This window comes from Marmota marmota, unplaced genomic scaffold (assembly GCF_001458135.2).
Source record: "Marmota marmota marmota unplaced genomic scaffold, marMar, whole genome shotgun sequence".
NCBI lineage: Eukaryota > Metazoa > Chordata > Mammalia > Rodentia > Sciuridae > Marmota > Marmota marmota.
In genome coordinates, this window is record NW_026000153.1 from 25,997,304 (window position 1) to 26,016,193 (window position 18,890).

At 42.0% G+C, this 18,890-nt stretch overlaps 1 protein-coding gene across 4 annotated transcripts in view; it reads right to left on the reverse strand.

The window, feature by feature from the left end:
• Cobl (cordon-bleu WH2 repeat protein) overlaps positions 1–18,890 on the reverse strand; it is a 276,860-nt gene that overhangs the window by 239,361 nt on the left and 18,609 nt on the right. The window contains exon 1 of one of the 4 annotated variants that reach the window (XM_048786626.1): positions 5,344–5,941. The exons of 2 other annotated variants lie outside the window; for them this stretch is intronic. The gene's annotated coding sequence lies outside the window, so the exon portion shown is untranslated. Of the gene's footprint in view, positions 1–2,543; positions 2,856–5,343; positions 5,942–18,890 lie in introns of those variants that run through there. One more of the 4 variants, XM_048786624.1, reaches the window with a different exon arrangement.

Sequence of the window (18,890 nt, forward strand, 5' to 3'; positions counted from 1 at the left end):
TTTCCATGTCCCCAGTTTTCTGGCAGCCACCTGCTCACTTGTTTCAGCTTCTCATTGATTTTTCAAGGTTAGTCTGGCATCTGTATTCCCATTCTAGTATTCCCATTCTAGTATAAGGAAGCTGAACACAAGGTCAGCAGAAAAACCTCAGCACTGTGTCAGGAAGCGATGAGGTCTCAATAGCTATGTTCTTAGTAATAGTAGAGTGATAGCATATGGAATCATGGAATTACCACCAATTCTCCAGAGGACAACCCTGGGAGATGTTCCTGACTGTGAATGTCATCTGTCATCTACACTCCACTGGGACACAGGATAAAATGCCTGCTCCAGCCCAGAGCTGCTGTGAGCATGCACCACGCAGCTGCTGAAGTGTGTGGTGCAGTCCACAAACCCACACTCTAACATGCTCCCAGGGTTGCTGCTCTTAGGTAATGCTATGACAGAAAGAGGGGACAAATGAATGGTTTTAACAAGGGCATAGAAAGTCAGAGGGATATAATTCAAAATGTGTTTTTGGCAGCAAGTAGAGGGATCAATGACAAAGTATGAGGCTCTAAGCAAGGAAATCAGAAAAGGCTTTCAGGAGCACAGGAAAGAGCTGGCAAGGGCCTGACCTAAGAACCAAGGCTGCACAAATGGGTACAGAGTGGACTACAATGGTGAGTGCAATATAGCCTCTAAGAATCTGCAGGGTGGATGCTGGGGCATATGGTGTCCTGTACCAAGACAGGGAGAGGGAGGCAGAGGGGGTAGTTTAGAGAATGTGAGAGCTCAGTGGAACATGGCAAATGATAATTCCTTCCTCTCCCAGCATGATCTGGCCCCTGACAATCATTCCCTAATTCTACTGTCCTGCATGTGTGTCACAGTCACCAATTCACTTCACCTTGTGGGCAGCATGATAAGGAGGGCAGAACTGATCTTCGAAGTTTCTCCAAGTTCAGGCTTGGAATCTTAACAGCTCTAGGCCCTGCTGCTGCTACAGAATCCACACCCCACAGTGCAGTCCAGCCTTCCCAGGAGAATGGCCCATGCCAGCCACACCAAATAGGATCTCAAATTAGTCACGGTATTGAGACTTCATAGACTATTTGGAGGTTGAAAGATTAAGGGAGTCAATGACAGATAAGCTGGGGATGGGGCCAGAAATATTCATAATGGTAACTCTTAACTTCTTCTTTGTGGACAAAATAAAACAAATTTGGTGGGTGACCAGCAGATGGAAGGCCCTTAGTTTTAAACTGCAGAACCCCACATCAGTGCTTTTAGTTGAAATTTCAATTCCTGTAAAGATGAAGAGCTCCCAGGTTGGCTGTGGGGTTCACTGGTTCAGCACTGGCCAGCCTAACTACAAGTTCAAGGGCTGACAGGCAAGGCCTGGGAGAAAGAACTAGCCAGACCGGTCCTGTTGGATTGTGTTGCTGATGGTGACACAATCCTAATGTCACTGAACACCTTTTTGGCAACTATCAAACATTTCATAATGATCCCTATACAAAAGTAGTTGACATAAGGAGTATTATCCCCATTTCAGAGGAAGCAAGGCAGACAGTTACTGTCAGTGGAATGCTAACTATGAATTTGGTGCTAAGGTAGGCACCTAAACAATAGTGCCTCGCTTCATTTTCATGACAGTCTATAGGGGAGGTGCTATTATCTTGTTTTTGCAAAAATGAAACTGAGACTTAGATTAAGGAACTGTTAAAAGAAAACATAATCAGTAAGGGATGGAGCCAAGACTCCAGCAGGTCTGCTTAGCTCAGTCACCATAACATGCTAATTTAAAATATAATTTTTAAAAAGCAATAACATTTGACGCAAAAAAAAAAATCAGATGCTTTAATGTATATTAAATTGGTGACATCAAAACACTCCAGGTGGGGTGGAAGCAAATGAGTACAGGATGAAACAAAACATTGTAAAGACTCACAAAAGGTTGCTTTTACATACATTGAAACTAAATTTCATATCTACATGAAACATTCCATAAATAAACTATCAGAAAATCAGAAAAGCATTCAGTTCCATAAATAAATTGTAGGAATCAAGTCCTACCTTCCTTCCAGTCCCAGAATGTCTAGGAGACTGCTTGGGCCTCAGCAGATCAATCATGGTCTTGTTTCTAGTGTGATGTTCTCCTAAGGGGGCATGTGACAGCAGCCCAAGGTCTGACAACCCACAGCAGCACTTCTAATACCCCAACCAATAAAATTCACCAAGTAGAAACTCAGGGTATTTTCCATGTTCTCAGTCCTCCAACAGCCGCTTGCTCACCTGTTTCAGCTTCCCATTGTTTTTTTCGAGGTTAGTATGGCATTTTTATCCCCATCCCGGTATAAGGACACTGAACACAAGGTTAGGTTTAAGCAAATCTGCAGACACAGGGAAGAACCAGAGGAACTGGATTCCAGAGAACCCTATAATGGGGCTGGTCCCCCAGTTGCTGACCCCAGTATACCAGCTACGCCCAACAGGCAAACTACCAAGAGGATTAGAGCAGAAAGCCCACCACGCAGTGGCTGGATGGTGGCAGGTCTTACCTTTGCTGCAGCAAGGTCACAGGTAGAGATGAAGCAGGTTATTTGAAGTCCTGGAACAGAACTTGTCAGTCTGAAGATCCAAAATGTGGATGGACAGAAAGGCATGAAGGGAGAGACCACACAAGGGCCAGAGCTACCTGTGGATTCCCACTACCTGAGAGTGCCCTGGTATGTACTGGATGCCTGACCTGCCCAGGAAGGAAGGGTGGGGAGTGAGGGCCAGACAGCCTCCTCCTGCCAGGGAGGCTGCTGTTTGTTCCTTCTGTAACCCTCCCTCCTCCCTGCTGTGATGAGCTCAAAGTCCATAAAGATTAACTGTCCATGTGGATGGGCAGATTTTTTTTTTTTAACCATATAAGAAAATGTACATCCAGTATCAAATCCTAAGGAAAAAGCCATCAGAGGATTTCCATCACATGAAATTTATCTGTGAACTTATAATAAGAAATTAGGAGGAGATATGATTCATTGTCTCAGGGTTCCCTAACTTTTTTCTTTCTACATAAAATCCCCTCCACAGTTATGTATAACCTCACAAGCTTTCTTGAGCTAATGTAATTCATTAGACAGAAAGACAATTTTTGAAATTTTAAGTAACTAGTGAGAGATCTTGTTAAAGTATTTTAATTTGGTGAGTACAATGTTACAGGTAGACAAATTACAAAATAATATATATTTCATTTTCTGTATGGAAATCAAATGTATAGTGAAATATAGAAATTGACCAAAGCTACACATATAAACTGATTTTTTTACTCTGATTTTGCTTTAAAGATCAATTGACGCTCATTTTAAGTGAGAACAAGAAATCGCTTTTCAGGCGGCTGCATGCAAACTTTTCTGCACAAATAACACAGAGTGTGTGAATACAGTCCTCACAAATGGAAAGCACCATAAATTCCAGGCAGATGGGTGGCACCAGCGTGTTAACTACATTTTACTTGGTTTTGAGCTGTATGTACACCTGGACCAAAGAGGGCAACACTTTCATTTAGATAATTCAACTTAGCAGCTTTGGGAGGGGTGTAGGAAAGCAAATTTGCAAAATGACACCCATATTTAGTATATCCCCTATTCATTTACATTTCAACATCCATGTCCCTAGGCTTCTTAATTTCAACCTGTGGTTTGTTATGGAGCTAAACTGAATAACAAATCATTGCAAATAAAAAGTTCATCAGCTTGTTCACATCAAGATTTCCAGAAGGGTTTTGTAATGAACCCCAAAAGGGTCAAAGGTAACCTCTCAATTTGTTTGTTTGGGAATTGATCCCAGGGGAGATTAACCACTGAGCCACATCCCCAGGGCTTTCCTTTTATTTTGAGACTGGGTCTCACTAGGTTCCTTAGGACCTTGCTAAATTGTTGAGGAAATTACAGGCATGAGTCACCTGGCCCAGCTAGGCTCTCATTTTGTAAAATACCCCTCTCTCCACTATCCTCCCCATAAGGTGGAACAATACAGGGGTCAGTGTTAGGAGGAAAATAATCCAACAAAAATTCCAATAAAAATAATTACTCTACTTGCTTAAATCTGGTTTTACAGTAACTAAAAATTTGAAACCATTGCTATTTTTCTTTTTTTTTTTTTCTTGGTTTGGTAGTGCCCAGTGGATGCACAGGGCTTCGTAGATGTGCCAGGCAAGCACTCTACCACTGAGCAATACCCCCAGCCTTGTTTCTACTTTTTAAAATAATGTCAACCCTGGTACACTTTCCAAGCTCCCTGTATAAGCCACTATCTGAAGTATTTTCAGCTAATCAGGTAAGTACTCTAGCCTGAGAGGGCCAGGCCCTGGGGCACACAAACAAGCTGGAGACAAAACAACAGCATGAGTCCAATCAAATGACAACAGCCACCCTGCTGCTAGGGAGTGTCCCTTCTTCTGAATGAAAGCAAGCCCTGCTGAATGAAGGCAAGCCATGAGAGAGGTCAGGCAACTCCCCAGTCTACCACAGCTTGTGGTAAAGAGGAAGATATCACAGGACTTAACATCACACAGGTCCAGTGGTGTTTGACCTTTCACCTATGGAACACCATACAAACAACAAGGATGACACACTGACGACAAAAACAACATTCTCACTTCTGAAAAGCAACCTCAAAATTTATAAACCTATATACTCTTTGTAAGTTTTTAACATACATTCTAGCTTCCTAACATACATTACTAAGATAATGACATAGGAGATACCACTACTTAAAATTCCCCATTTATCAAAGCAGAAACCCAAATCTACAATGGCATTCCTGAGAATTGTAATAAGTCATTAGGTAATAAGGACCTGGGGCTAACTTACCTTCCAACATTGGCTTCTGCTTTCAAACTGAAAACTACTCCTGGATTGTCAGCTCCTGCCTGTCTCAGTGGCTAGGCAGCTACATCTGCTGCATATTTATAGTGGCTAGATCTAGCTGGCATTTAAAATTAAGATACTAAAAATGAATGACAAATTTCACCAGAGAGACACACTAATTTTACTTATTTGAAAGTAGTTAACTTGCCTAAATAGTTTGATAATCAAATACAATTCCCAAAATACCTAAATGCTTCAATGATCTTGGAATTCCAACTCCTCATAAAACTTATTTTATTTAGATATTTATTTTTAAGAGTGTCACTGACCCACCTAGTTCACGTACTGCGCTCATTTCTCTGGTGAAGCTAATTCCATCTGGAATCTCTGCCTGCACTTCTGTCACCTATAGGTATGACCTTCCTCAGCCACTTGTTCTTGGCACTCTTCCTTTACCTGTAACCCTCCCATTTATATGCCTCACTGTAGCCCAAATACCCACCTTCTTCACAGCAATTCCTTGTGTGTCCCTGCAGCCAGGCACTTCTCCTCTCCCTGTGAAGGATCTCCATTTGCCTGCTGTCCCTGCTGTGGTTTGCCTCCCAGCTCTTTCTGCCCCTTCAACACATTAGGCCTTCAAACTCATGCAGTCTTATTTCAATATCACTCCCAAAGACACTGCACACTACCCTCTCTGTGTCCCAGGAGAAGAATACACTCATTGTCCCTTCTTGTCCCCAGGTCAAAGTCAGCACAGGCCTGATGACAGCACCCCTGCAAGAACCTCCTATATGTCCCTTCCTGTCCGTGGCCACTGCTACAACTCTCACTGAGTGGCTTTTTATCTGTTCACCCCACTGTGACAACAAGCTCCTAACTCTATCCCAGTTCTTAATCTTTTACTTTCAAATAAATAAACCAAGCCAAGACTATTAATTATCTATGATAGAAGGACAGAAATACATCATGGGGTGGATGTCTGGATCTGGGAGCAGAAGACAATTTTTACATCTATGTGGCAACTTTACTCAGGAAAGTGCAGACTATAAAGATCAGTTGAAATACTGCCACTAAGAAACCTTTGAGCGCAGGTTCAACACAATCTTTCATATTCACACAGTAAATTTCATAAAGAAAATGTCTTTCAGTAGGAATTCTATGTTCTGTGGTGCTCTGCCTCAGACAACACTAGCTCCAGAAGACATAAGTCTAAGTCTTAATTTGTCTATTAACCAGTTGTGTTTTAAAATAAAAGACACAAGAACTGTATTTTCAAGGAATGCTGAGACACTAGTAGTTAAAAAAAAAAAAAAACTCTTCTCTCATACTAATTATTTGAAGGTTTGCATTTTGGCGGGCAGGGCGGGAGTGGGGGGCGTGTCTGAAATGGGAAACACCAATGTTAACAAATGAAAATGAAAATGATCTGCCTGAACCCCAGCTTCCTGGGCTGGTTTCCCCAGGAATAGAGAATGGCTGGGAGAGTGATGAAGGCAGGGCTGAGGAGGAGGGAAAGGATCCAGAGCAAATGGAGAGGAGGCACACACAATAGCTAAATGTTTACACCACTCCCGACACTGGAGAGGCCAGGTCAGGTCCAAAGGAAAGGATGAGAAAGGCTGGCTGCAGAAAGAGGCCCCACCTCCATCCCCACCCCACCTCCACCCTCACCCCCACAGAGTAAGCTCTAATATGCAAGAACAAGGCAAAATTTTTATGTAAATTTTGAAGCACAAATCCCCTGGAACCTCCTATTTTGTTTCACTTCCTACCAGTAGTGCTGCGAGAAACTGAAGAGGACCTCTGGTATCTAGGATCAGAATTCCTTTTTTGTGATTAGGATTTTGTTTTTTACTTTTTGGGGAAGGGCTGGTTCTGGATCCACAGGGCAAAGGCATGGATCCACAGGGCTATGTGCTGTTCCAGTGTTCCGGTCCTTACATCCCCATGTCCATGGCTTCACCTCTTTGCAGAGCAGATTTGCAGAGAGGGAAGGATCGGGGGCAAGACTCTACCAGAGCAAAAAGCTGTCTGAGAGGATGGAGAGGAAAAGATCCTTTTTTGGAGGAAACATCCTAATAAAAACAGAGCAGAAGGCCTGGGAACTGCTATGGCACAGACCCAGGTGTCCTCACCTACAGATGTCCATCAGAGTCAACTGGGAAACTTCCAAAAATACCAATGCCCTGGGCTCCAGGCAGCATGGAGAGCTGAGGGATTCCTAGAGGTGCTCCACACAACCAGTCCCCAGAAACTGACCCCAGTATCAGTGAGGCCCACTCTGGGAACTCCTTTGGCATCCTCCTGGCCAAACCCTGATGCAACAAAGGTAAGAACACAGAACCATCCACAAGGCATGCAGAAGGCTGGCAATTCCAGCTTCTGCATCACCTTGGAAAAAAACAAAATAAGCGTTTCCACTTCTGATGAGGATGTTTCTGAAGCCTCACTAAATGCTGCAATCCTCTCTCCTTGTTCCCTTCTTCCTCTAACCTGCTCACCTAGAGTTTCAGACTTTGTTTTAATAAAGAGGTACTTTAGCATTTTTTAGATTAATCTTCCATGACAATGGGCCCTATTCTTTTCCCTATGAAATCCACCCTGGATTCTCCAAATAAAAGTCACTGTGCTAAACGCAGGAAAAGAGCTGGTTGAAGAAGCAAATATCAAGCAGCATCCTGAAGCTCAAAATGCAAACTTAGGCTCTGAGGCCACAGAACTACTTTTGATTATAATAAAACAGGAATTTGAAGGATCCATTTTAATCAGCCATTTTAATCACAGATTGAGAAAGATGACTCACACTTGTCCCTGGAAGATTTGGAACCTGTGATTAAATGTTCCTTGACTCCATTAAGCATCATTTTCACAGACAGCAGCAAGAGCTGTGCCCATGTTACTCATGTCAATTTCTAGGAGCCCCTTGCCCTGAGGCTTCTGGGAAAGAAGAGCATGACCCAAAGTACTGAGAAAGGAATCACTCCAAAGTACTGGGAAAGGATGGAAGGGTCCACTTTGCCCCTCAGAGTATGTTCACTTGGGGCTTTCTTGCATTGAGGGCTTTTCCTCCCCATCTAGCCAGCACTAGTCCTTCTTGTTTAGTCATTCAACCCTTCCACAAGCTTTAAGAATGCCTGTGGAAGGTCAGGGACTACACAGGGTAGAGGAATGAACTCAGGGGACCCATAGCCACCTCCTGCAGTGAACATGGGCCAGGGGTGAGGAGACTGGCTGCGAGCTGAGGCCAAGTGAGATGTAAATGGAACAGAAGATACCCCCCCAGGAAACGAGAGGGAAAACTCTGGTGCACTGGAGGGACAGGAGAGTCAACCTTTATGTACACTTGGGCCAGATGGGGAAGGGCTGTCAGCTCCACCATGAGCCTGGCCTTTAGCTCACAGGGGAGAGGAGTCATTTGAGACATGCAGGTAAAAGAGCAAAACTTGGTAAAATAAGAGTTATGAAATACAGCTAGGGTTCAGCACCAAAGTCAAGGAAACCCTGGAAACACTGACATGCCAAGATGGGAGGGCCTGTGGCAGGCAGTGCAACAGGCCCTCCTGGTCAAGGCCCTGACATCAGTCTCTGAACAGGCAACAGCCAGGAGAATGGACCCCAGGCCAAGTGGCTTCGAACAGCCAGGATAGGATGCCTATTGCCAAGGTCAAGGACAATGCTTCATCTGCCACCACAATGACCACACCAACTCTGAGGTTCAAGTCTACATCACATTGAGCCAAAAAAGTACTAGTTCTGATCTACTTTGCTGTGGGACAGTCTCACAGTCAAGAACTGCCTCCTAACACTTCCCCCACTGTTTGAAGAATGCAGTTCCATTAAGTCAGCAGCAGCTGGGCCTTGACTCCAAGCTCTGTTTTTTTCAGTGTCAGCAGACAGGCCAGCAGTGATCCACAAAGGACCACATGCTCAGTCAGCAGCTCCACAGGTTCCAAGGCCACCTTTACATGACTTCCCTGGAGAATAACACTAGTAAAATTTCCATAAGAAAGGTTTATTAAACTTTAGGTCCTGGGAATGCTAACGAAAGAGGCACATAAGCTGGTAATTCTTGCCTACAATGATTTGCCTTTGACCTGAAATTTTTTGAACACTTTTGTAACTTAAAACCTCACAAAATACACAAGTGAGTTGTACGTTATGTAAAGCAGATCTCAATAAAACATTTTTTTTTCTTACTGGGGAAATAGAAATACTCTATCAAAAATTCTCATGTCTCAAAGTCAATTTCTAAAAGTTCTGGGACTTTTACAGATTAGTGCAATCTTCATTGTTTCAGTGGGAAAATGAACCTTTTTTTTAATCTCAATAATTCTTTAAATTGTGGTATAAACGTGTATTAAGAATTGTAAGGCAGCAATAATAATAATAATAATAATAATAATAATAATAATAATAATTGAACCTTTCTTTAAAAGGTACTTTTCCCTTCCTTTCTTGATTTTCTTTTCTTTAAGAAGTATGGTTGAAAGAAGCCGAGGAGAGGCTGAAATGGCTAAGAGGCTAATTACATACAAAGAACTAAACAAATAAGTAAATCTACTGAAGGACTGGGAGCCAGGTCTCCTGCTGCCAATGAAGGAAGTTACAAACAGAGTGTGGGACAGGCTGAGATTTGCATGTGTGCAGATGCATAGATGGGACTATGAGGAGGGTGAGAGAGAATGACACAGCACGTGTACATGTTAACAACAGAAATATCTGCAAAAATATATGGTTCTTTAACTGTGTAACATTATTCCAAGATAAAAAGTTAAAAATATATATACCGGTAAAAATGGAGAGGATTGTTGATCCACATAACCACAATGGCATCATTTCCATCTGATAATTCAGACAAGTGTTCTCAGTCCACCATTCAGCATTTCTCTTAGGTCTCCCTGGCCTCCTGCCCTTTCTGTCCACCTATCTGACTCCAACCTCTGTCTCTTTTCCCTTCTTCCTTACTTCCACGCACTGAACCTCTTTCTCTTTCCTGGCTCTCTTCTCATCTACTGAGCCTCAAATTCAATTTCCAAATGGGATTAGAGTATATCTTTAATTATTTAGGATGTATAAGCTACAAACGTCTAAGAAGAACTAGAGAAACTTTATTTGAAATAATTTATTTTTTCCAAATAAGAGTTATGGTCTCATTTTTTAATTCTAAATGTACAGTAATTTTTAAAAAAAAATCTCTCTGGATAAAATTAGAAAATTATATTAATATAATATGTGGCCTTTTGTCTCTGTGGGTCAGTCATCTTTAACTTAAAAAAAGACGATTCTGTAGCCTTGGCTAATTCACCTGAGTGACCTGTGTGTATATAACTAACAACCAACAAGATGGATGGATTGTCCAACAGGCAGAGAAACAGACTGTCTGACAAATAGGAGGACGAAGCACTCCTTCTCCATTGCAGTTTCTGTACTGTCAATGCAGGTGATAAGAAGGCCTCCCTTACACAGCTGCTACAAGAATTCAACATGATAACCTCTGAGACAGCAGAAGCACATGCAGAGACTGAGAGATAAGAACACTCAATGAAGACAGCAGATGCGGAGAGAGATCATCTCACTTGTAGCCTAGACCCTCAAAATGCTTTCTAAACTCCCAGCAATATTCCAAAGCTGCCTCTGAGGAACAGGAAGTGAGGGAGAGTGTATCTGTGGACATCACAGGGCAGATCCATTTCACATTATTTACTGATCTTCTCTGTCCCTGCATGAGATGCCACAGGAACACATCAAGTCAACAGCTGGTCCCTAGAGACTTCTCAACTACAATCATAACTCTGCACTAAAAACACAGTGGCCTACCTGGAGTGCCAGCACCACAAATACTAGAACATAAATACCCATATCAAGTGATGAGTATATTTAGAAGCTCCACATTCACAGAGACTCCCACACACACATGCACAGCAAGCAGGGTAAATCTGATCTGGAGATTAGCTGAACTGAGAAGCAGGGAGGGAGGGAGTGCACAGAAAAGAACACAGGGCCTGGTGGACAGCAGCCCATGTATGGTCACTCAGATTGCTTCTTCCACCCACTCCAGAGACAACGGTGCTATATTTAGATGGGTCTGAGACTCCAGCTTCCAAAACCAGTGAACTGTAGATCACCACTTCCATGCCATTCTTCCAAAAGTAAGAATAACAGACAACAAAAACTATACCAAATGAAAATGACAGCAGTAATTTCAACAACAGGAAAACAATCTCTCAACATGCAATGTCTGTTTTTCTAGATGATTTCAATTTGGAGATAATTGGCAGTTACAGAGCCAGCAGAAATGCTGAACCTGTGGAGCACGCACACTTCCCAGGCTGCAGGTTGTGACTAATGGCAGTGCCCACGCAGCATGCGGCAGGCAGCAGAGAAATACTTTCCTCCAAGACACTTGTGGTCCTGTAGGGAAAGATACAGCTGCTGTCATTCTCAAATTACCACCAGCCCCGCCCTATGTTCCAGCCCAGAACCAAGAGGTGAATGATCTATGCTTAGCTTTTTAAAACCCAATGATTCAGGGAGAAGACACACCACAAATTTATGCAAACGGCATTGTACACACCTTAACTTTGTTGAGAAGTTTTAGCATCTTTAAAATTATCTAAAAAATCCTGATGATTCTAATAAAGGATATAGCCCAGAAAACACATAGAAGAATATAATTAAGAGCCATGTTACAACTATTAAAGAGGAAATGGGGGACATTTACAGGTATACTTTCAAAGTACATTATGCTTTCTTCAGTAATTTTATTTCCTCTGTGTTTCAAATAAATCATGTGAACTTTCAACTATATTTACTAGCACCTCAATCATTTCATCATCTGATCTTTGGCACATACGTTATTTTTAAAATAACTTTTCTTTTAGCAGTTTTAGGCTCACATGAAATTGAGAGGAAGGCACAAAGATTTCCTACATTCTCTCAGCTACCATGTATGCACAGCTTCCCCCAATGTCATCACCCCCATACCAGTCATGTATTTGTTTCAACAAACTCAGTTACACATCATCATCACCCCAAAGATCACACTGTATATTAGAGTTCACTCCTAGTGTTGTACATTCTGTGGGTTTGAACAAATGTATAATGACATGAATCTACCACTATAAGTATCATACAGGATAGTTTCACTGCCCCAAAAATCCTTTGTGCTTTGCCAATCCATCCATATCTATCTATCTCTCTCCCTCTCTCTCTCTCTCTCTCTCTCTCTCTCTCTCTCTCTCCCCTCTGGCATCTGCTTTACTGTCTCCATAGTCTTCCCTCTTCCAGAATGTCATATAGGTGAAATGATGCAGCCTTTTGAGATTGGCTTATTTGCCTTAGTGATATGCATTTAAGGTTCCTTCATATACTTTCATGGCTTGATTCCAAACAACATTCATTGTCTGGATGTATTAAGCACATGCATTTTCAAAGAAGAAAAACAATTCAAATAAAATAAACTTACTCCTCTCTGTCTCTCCCATTCAGTGCAACTATGAAACCTGGCAGAATTCAGGGAAGACTATGAGAAGTACAGTGACGGGCTCCTGTAATCCCAATGGCTAGGGAGGCTGAGGCAGGATTCCAAGTTCACAGCCATCCTCATCAACTTAGCAAGACCATCAGCAACTTAACAAGACTTTGTCTCAAAATAAAATATAAAAAGGACTGGGGATGAGCACTGTTGGATTCAATCCCCAGTACTAAAGAAAGTTAAAATAAAAATAAGAGAGAGACAGAGAGAAGAACAGTGAAATCAGTTTTGAAAAAGAAAAATGTTGGGGAAATCACAGTGCAGAGTTTCAAAACTTCCTATACAGTTACAATATTCAAGACAGTATGATATTGGTGAAGGAATGCTTACATATCAAGTAAACAAAATAATCAAGAGATAGATCCACAGAAATATGGCCAAGTTTTTTTTTCTTTTTGATAAAGATGCAAAGGTAAGTAAATAGACAAATGAGAGCCTTCTCCATAAATGGTGTTGGAACAAGTGAAGACTCCATGCCAACAAGTAGGAAGAAGAAGAGTGACCCAAACCTCACATCTTATATAAAAATTAACTCAAAAATGAACATGCATGTAAATGAAAAGTAAAAGTAATGAACCTGTAGTAGAAAATCTAAGAGAAAGATTTCTCATGGCCTGATGTTAGGCAAGAGCTCTCGGAAGGGGCACTTAATGCATGTCTAAAGCAAGATGTCCATAAGAAACTGAACTTCCTCGCAGTTGGGAACTTTTACTATCAGGCATGGTGCTGCGATTGGAAGGCTGAAGCATAGGGAATGAAAGTTCAGAGCCAGTCTCAGCAACTTAGCAAGACTCTGGCTCAAAAGTTTAAAAAAAAAAAAATTAAAAAGGGCTGAGGATGTAGCTCCATGGTAGAATTTCCTGGGTTCAATCCCCTTTAGTGCAGAACAAAAACCCACTTCCACTCTTCTGAAGACATTGCCAAATAATGAAAACACAAGCTATATAGAGTAGAAAAGATAAATTTACAAATCAGATATATGATTTAGGAGTTGTACCACATTATATAAAGAAACTTCAAAACACAACATAAGAAAACAATCCAACCGAAAATAGATAAAAGACTGCAACAGAGAGATTTTACCAAAAGATACATGGATGGCAAATAAACAAAAATTCTTAACATTATTAGCCATCAGGTAAATGCAAGTTAAAACCATGATGGGATACTATCCTGTACTTATAAAATGGCTAAATTTTTTAAAAAAACTTTAATATTACCAAATATTGGTGAGGATAAAAAGCAAATGGAACTGGAGTGTTGCTCATGGGATTGTAAACAAACTTGGAGCATCCACAGAATGGAAGGTTATTCAGCAATGAAAATGGAACAAACTGTTCACACATGCAAGGAGCTGAGTCTCAAAGAGGGTATGCTAAGTGAATGAAATTAGGCTCAGGTGTTACTTACCTGGCAGACTCAGAAAGTTACAGAGACAGAGAACAGATCAGCAGTTGCCAGGAAGACTATTTAGAAGAGAACATCATGCAGTCCTGTGATACAGCTGAAGTGAAGGAACTCTATTGTACCCTGATTGAGCTGGTGGCTACATGGATCTACACAAGTGTGAAATCCACAGAACTATACACAAAATAAGTCAATGGGATTCTATGTTACTTTAAATATAGTAATAAACCAAATAGAAAATAAGAACTGGATTTAAGTACCTGTCTTCAAGATGGATGTCCATGGAAAGCGGTCCTCCCCCACTTTATTATATGCAGTGATATATATCCCTTGTAATGGTGTGGGTTGGTATTGGTTCCAGAACCTACCCTGGGTATCCTAATCTTCAATTGCTCAATCCCTTATGTAAAATGGCAATGGTATAGGATTCACATATAACCGATACATACTCTTCTGTGCACTTTAAATTATCTCCACATAATTTATAATACTAAATTCAATGCACATGTTACTGTAGTAGCTGTTACCCTTTATTGTTTAAGGAATAATGCCAAGAAATAAACTCTGTATTTTTAAATATTTTTGACCTGTGGATGGTTGAATCTGAAGATGCAGAACCTGCAAAATATTGAGGGCCCACAATATTTGTTTTTTCAACCTGCCCTTAATAACAATATAAAACAATCAAAAGTTATTGTTCCCCCTTGTAATAACAATGGCATACAGACATAGCCTGAATAAGAAACAGAGCAGAGAACTGTAGATAATATGAACCACATCTCCTCCAAGTGTGCCCACCTCATCTGGGATTCAGAATTTGGTCCACCAATTGGTTTATACCAGTGTTTTGTTTTTTTTCCCCCTAACTTTTCATTCTATTCAAGTAAAAAAGGAGTCTATCATTTGATTATTTTGCAAAATATTTGATCTCCTTTCCCAACAGATGCCTTCAGGAAAATCAATAACCACTCACAATCTCCTCCTTATCTGGCCTCCTAAACTCTTGGCCAACTAGTCTCTGCCATCTCCTGACTGACTCAATGAGGTCACAGGCATCCCCTCCCACTGACACTTGATCTCAGTTCTCATTAGAGCCCCGGTCCCTGCAGCATCTGGGCAGGCTCCTTCAGCCCCCCTTCCCTCATCTCAATTTTTGCTGCTGGAGCATTCTGGGCTATCTCTCAGGGAGTTGGTGCACCTTAGAATTCACTGGGCGCCCTATGTCCTCACTTCACACAATTTCCCCTGGACACCTGCTCACTCTCACAACTGCAGTACCCACCAGCAGCAGATTATAATAGCAAAATAGCCAGTTAGGTTTTATAGATCATCTCTTGGTTCCATGACACTATGCTATGGAGCTCAGTGTTTGCATTCCCCTAAAAAACCTGTTGAAACCTAATGCCCAAGGTGATGGTATGAGGACATGCTTAGGTCATGAGTATGGAGTCTAATAAATGGAATTAGTGCTACTATAAGATCAGATAGACAACAGAGAGCTTGTGCATTCATATTCATATTTATTTTCTCTCTTCTCTCTCTCTTTCCCTCACTTCCTCCCTCCCCCACTTCTTTTTCTCTATCTCTCTCTTTCCTCTTTCCTCCATGTGAAGAAATGAAGATGACAGCTATCTGCAAGCGAGGAAGAGAGCTCTTAGAACCAACCATACTATACTAGTACCTTAATCTTGAACTTTACAGCCTCCATATTGTGGGGGGAAAAAATGTTTAAGCTGCTCAGTCTGTGGGGTTGTTGTTACAGCAATCCAAACTAAGACAGTGGGTTAAATAGCAAATAAAAATACAGGAAGCCTAGTTCAATAGGAAATTTGGACAGAATTATGGTAGTATTTTTTTCCATCTTAAGTTCTTATTTAACTGGGCTTCTTGTATGTTATCTGGCAACCCTAGACACTGGGTAAATTCTTAGTCCTCCCATGATATGATACCCTTAGGAAAACAAGGTAAGGAGAACATCAGATGAAAATGAAAGAGGTAGTCAGAGTAAAGGAGCAGTTCCTACAGTGGCATTAGCAGGCCCTGAATGGAAGTTAGTGCCTCCTGTACCTTGATGATTTCTAAGGCCCCTGAAGCCTGGTCCCCTGCAGTGCAAGAAGCCCCTCATCAGAGCATACCAGGGTGGTTGCCCTCATCAGCCCTTTGTTATACTCTCACCCAATATGGAAGCTATTCTTTTGTTCCTTATTCCAAACTGCAGGCCGGCTATACATTCCAGATCCCACTTTGAGAAGCACTCAAAGGCCCCGTGAGTCAGCTCCTCTGGCCTGAGGATAGCTCCCACCATTTTGGTTGCAGGACTTTGAAAGAATCTCTGAATCTTCCTCAGTCACACTATGAAATGAGCCAATAATTCTTGTCCTATCGTCTTCACACTTTAAAAGGACAACTGTGCCTTCATGCCTGCAAAGGCAATTTGTAAAAGGCTCTTCAAACGGTAATTGTTTTTATGGTCTTCATGACTAACCAAGTCCTACCATCTAGAACCCCAAACTCATCTTTTCTTCCCTCATTCTGCTCCTACCACTGGTCACCACTCCTCTCCATTCCACCACTGACAGATGTCTTTAATGCCCTTCTCTTCCTGTTCTGAGCCCACAGCTCCTTCCTACAGCAGCTCAGAACCTTCTCCTTTTGCATCTGGGCAATTACCATGGCCTAACCCACCTGTCTCTCTGCACCATACATCCCCCGCTTCACACAGCTGCCAGGGCTAGTTTTTTTTTAAGACAAGAGCCAATGATCTCTCATGGATCCTTCACTGTCTATGGCTAGGGCTCCTGGTGGGCAGCATATCAGTGTGAATGTCCATGCGAGATCTTGTCCAGCTGTTCTCTCTGCTTGACTTCCAACACTCACCACTGTATAGATAAGTCTCCTTTCTCAAATACCTCTGTGCCTGGTTCCTTCTATCCTTCCATGAATTTCCTACCCAGAGCTCCTATACCCGTCCAACTCAAGGACAAGCAGCCCTGGGCTCTTGCCTTTGGGATGCTCAGCAGATGCCCTCTGCCCATAGTAACGTGGTTCCATGCCCACACTCTTTGTCACAAACTCCACATGCAGTTGGTGTGCTTAGTGTCTGTGAATTCCAAAGGAACATTTCCAGTAAGCCACAGAATTAATGTGAGCAGCAGTGACCAGAACAAACAAAAAGAAGTAATTACCTTTTAGTGCCAGAAAAAATGATGCCCTCCTTTGAGAAACCAGAAAGTGTCCTACTTTCAATAATGGGAACCATGGAAATTATTGTTTCCCTTTTGCCCAGCTTGTAAGACACACAAAGACAAAACTGATGCTCAACCACGGCACACAGCTTTGGTTTCATGGTTAATATCTCTCCTCACTCTGTCTTTTTTTGGCTTGGTATTGTGTTTCTATTTTTATTAAACTTCTTGCATACAGGCCCTATATCAAGGCCTTGGCAAAACAGATGGGGTACAGAGAAAAATGGCAGCATGAATAAGGGACAACAGATGGAGATATGAAGGTGCTGGAAAGAGAAATTCTCCACTTGAGCAGCAACAACCTTAAGGTAGTCATATTTCCTTCTGAAATGGAGAGGGAACAATGGTTCAAGGTGGATCCTTGCACTGTGCAAACACAATCAAAGGCATATGCCAATCATAGAGACAACAGAACAGGCAAGTGGCAAAGTCAACTGTACATATCATGTCCTATTAGCTACCAAGGGACAGTAAGTACTACTAGCATAACTGATTTCTCTTTTAAATCTGATTGTCCCAGGCATGATGGAGCATGCCTATAATCCCAGCAGTTCTGGAGGCTGAGGCAGGAGGATTGCAAATTGACGCCTTGTCTCAAAATAAAAAAATAAAAAGAGTTGGGGATGCGGCTCAGTAGTAGAACATTGCTGGGTTCAGTCCCCAGTTATATACACACACATATGCACAGAAAGAAATCTGATTGTTAATTATTGGAAAACATGGGTTCAGAAAGGTCCATCAAATTAGAAGGACAGGCCAGCTGTTCACTAGGCTCCTTCCTAGCAGGGATCAAGTGAAATCCAAAATATCACAGCTCAGGTAACCAGCATGGGAAATATTTGTTGTAGTTATTAAATGATTTGTGCTCAGTCTACCTTTAAGTCTTATTCAACCCAGAAATTAGTTTAACCACCTACCCTTAAGTAAATTCAGATACAAAGATCAAGGAATATGAATGATGTGCTTCACCTTTCTAAAGCTCAAATGTGAGTCTTGTCACCATGCTACCTGAACTATTCTGGGGCTCCCTACTGCCTGTACAACTTTCCCAGTGCCATCCTTCACAATCTCAGCCTTCTCCCTTCTTTGTAAGCTTTGGGAAGACTAAATTACTAAAATAATGACACTCACAACCCATACACTAAATGATACTCTCCAGAGACATCTGGGATAACTCCCTGCCTGCTGTCAAGCAAACACCTCTCTCTGCCTGTGCATCCAGACCTCCTGTCCAAGCTCCAGCATACTTCCTCCAGCAGTGGCCTCCAATGAGGTATGGGTGCCCCACCTTCTGGTCTTGTCTCTCCCATAGCAACATCACATGCACCGCACAAAAGAGACCCTGCCTCTGTACTTCTCCCTCCTCACAGAAGGCCAGGTTGCCAGCATCTAGCACAGTGTCCCTCTCATGCTAGGGGATGGATAAAAGGTCATGAGTGAGGGAACAGGTGGCTGACTAGCTACAGGGAATACTAAGAAAAGGAAAAAGGAAACCCCGGCTGGAGCAAATGAGCCATGTGAGAAGCAGAGATCACAGAGTAAGATAAGATGCATCACCCATAGCATACCAGGGAGATCAGTACAGAGGCCACAAAGACAGAACAGGCATTATCAAGGGAACTATAAGTAAGGCTAAGCCACATCTGCCACATATGACAAGAAGATACAGACATGAAATATAAGGGCATATACATAATATAACCAGAAGGGAATTCATGAAAACCAACTGTCTTTGATAGTCCCAGCCTTTGATAGTTCCAGTTTAAGAATCATGATCACACAGGCACAGTGGCACACACCAGTAATCTCAAAGAATGAGAAGGTGAAGGCAGGAGGATCACAAATTGGAGTCCAGCATGGGAG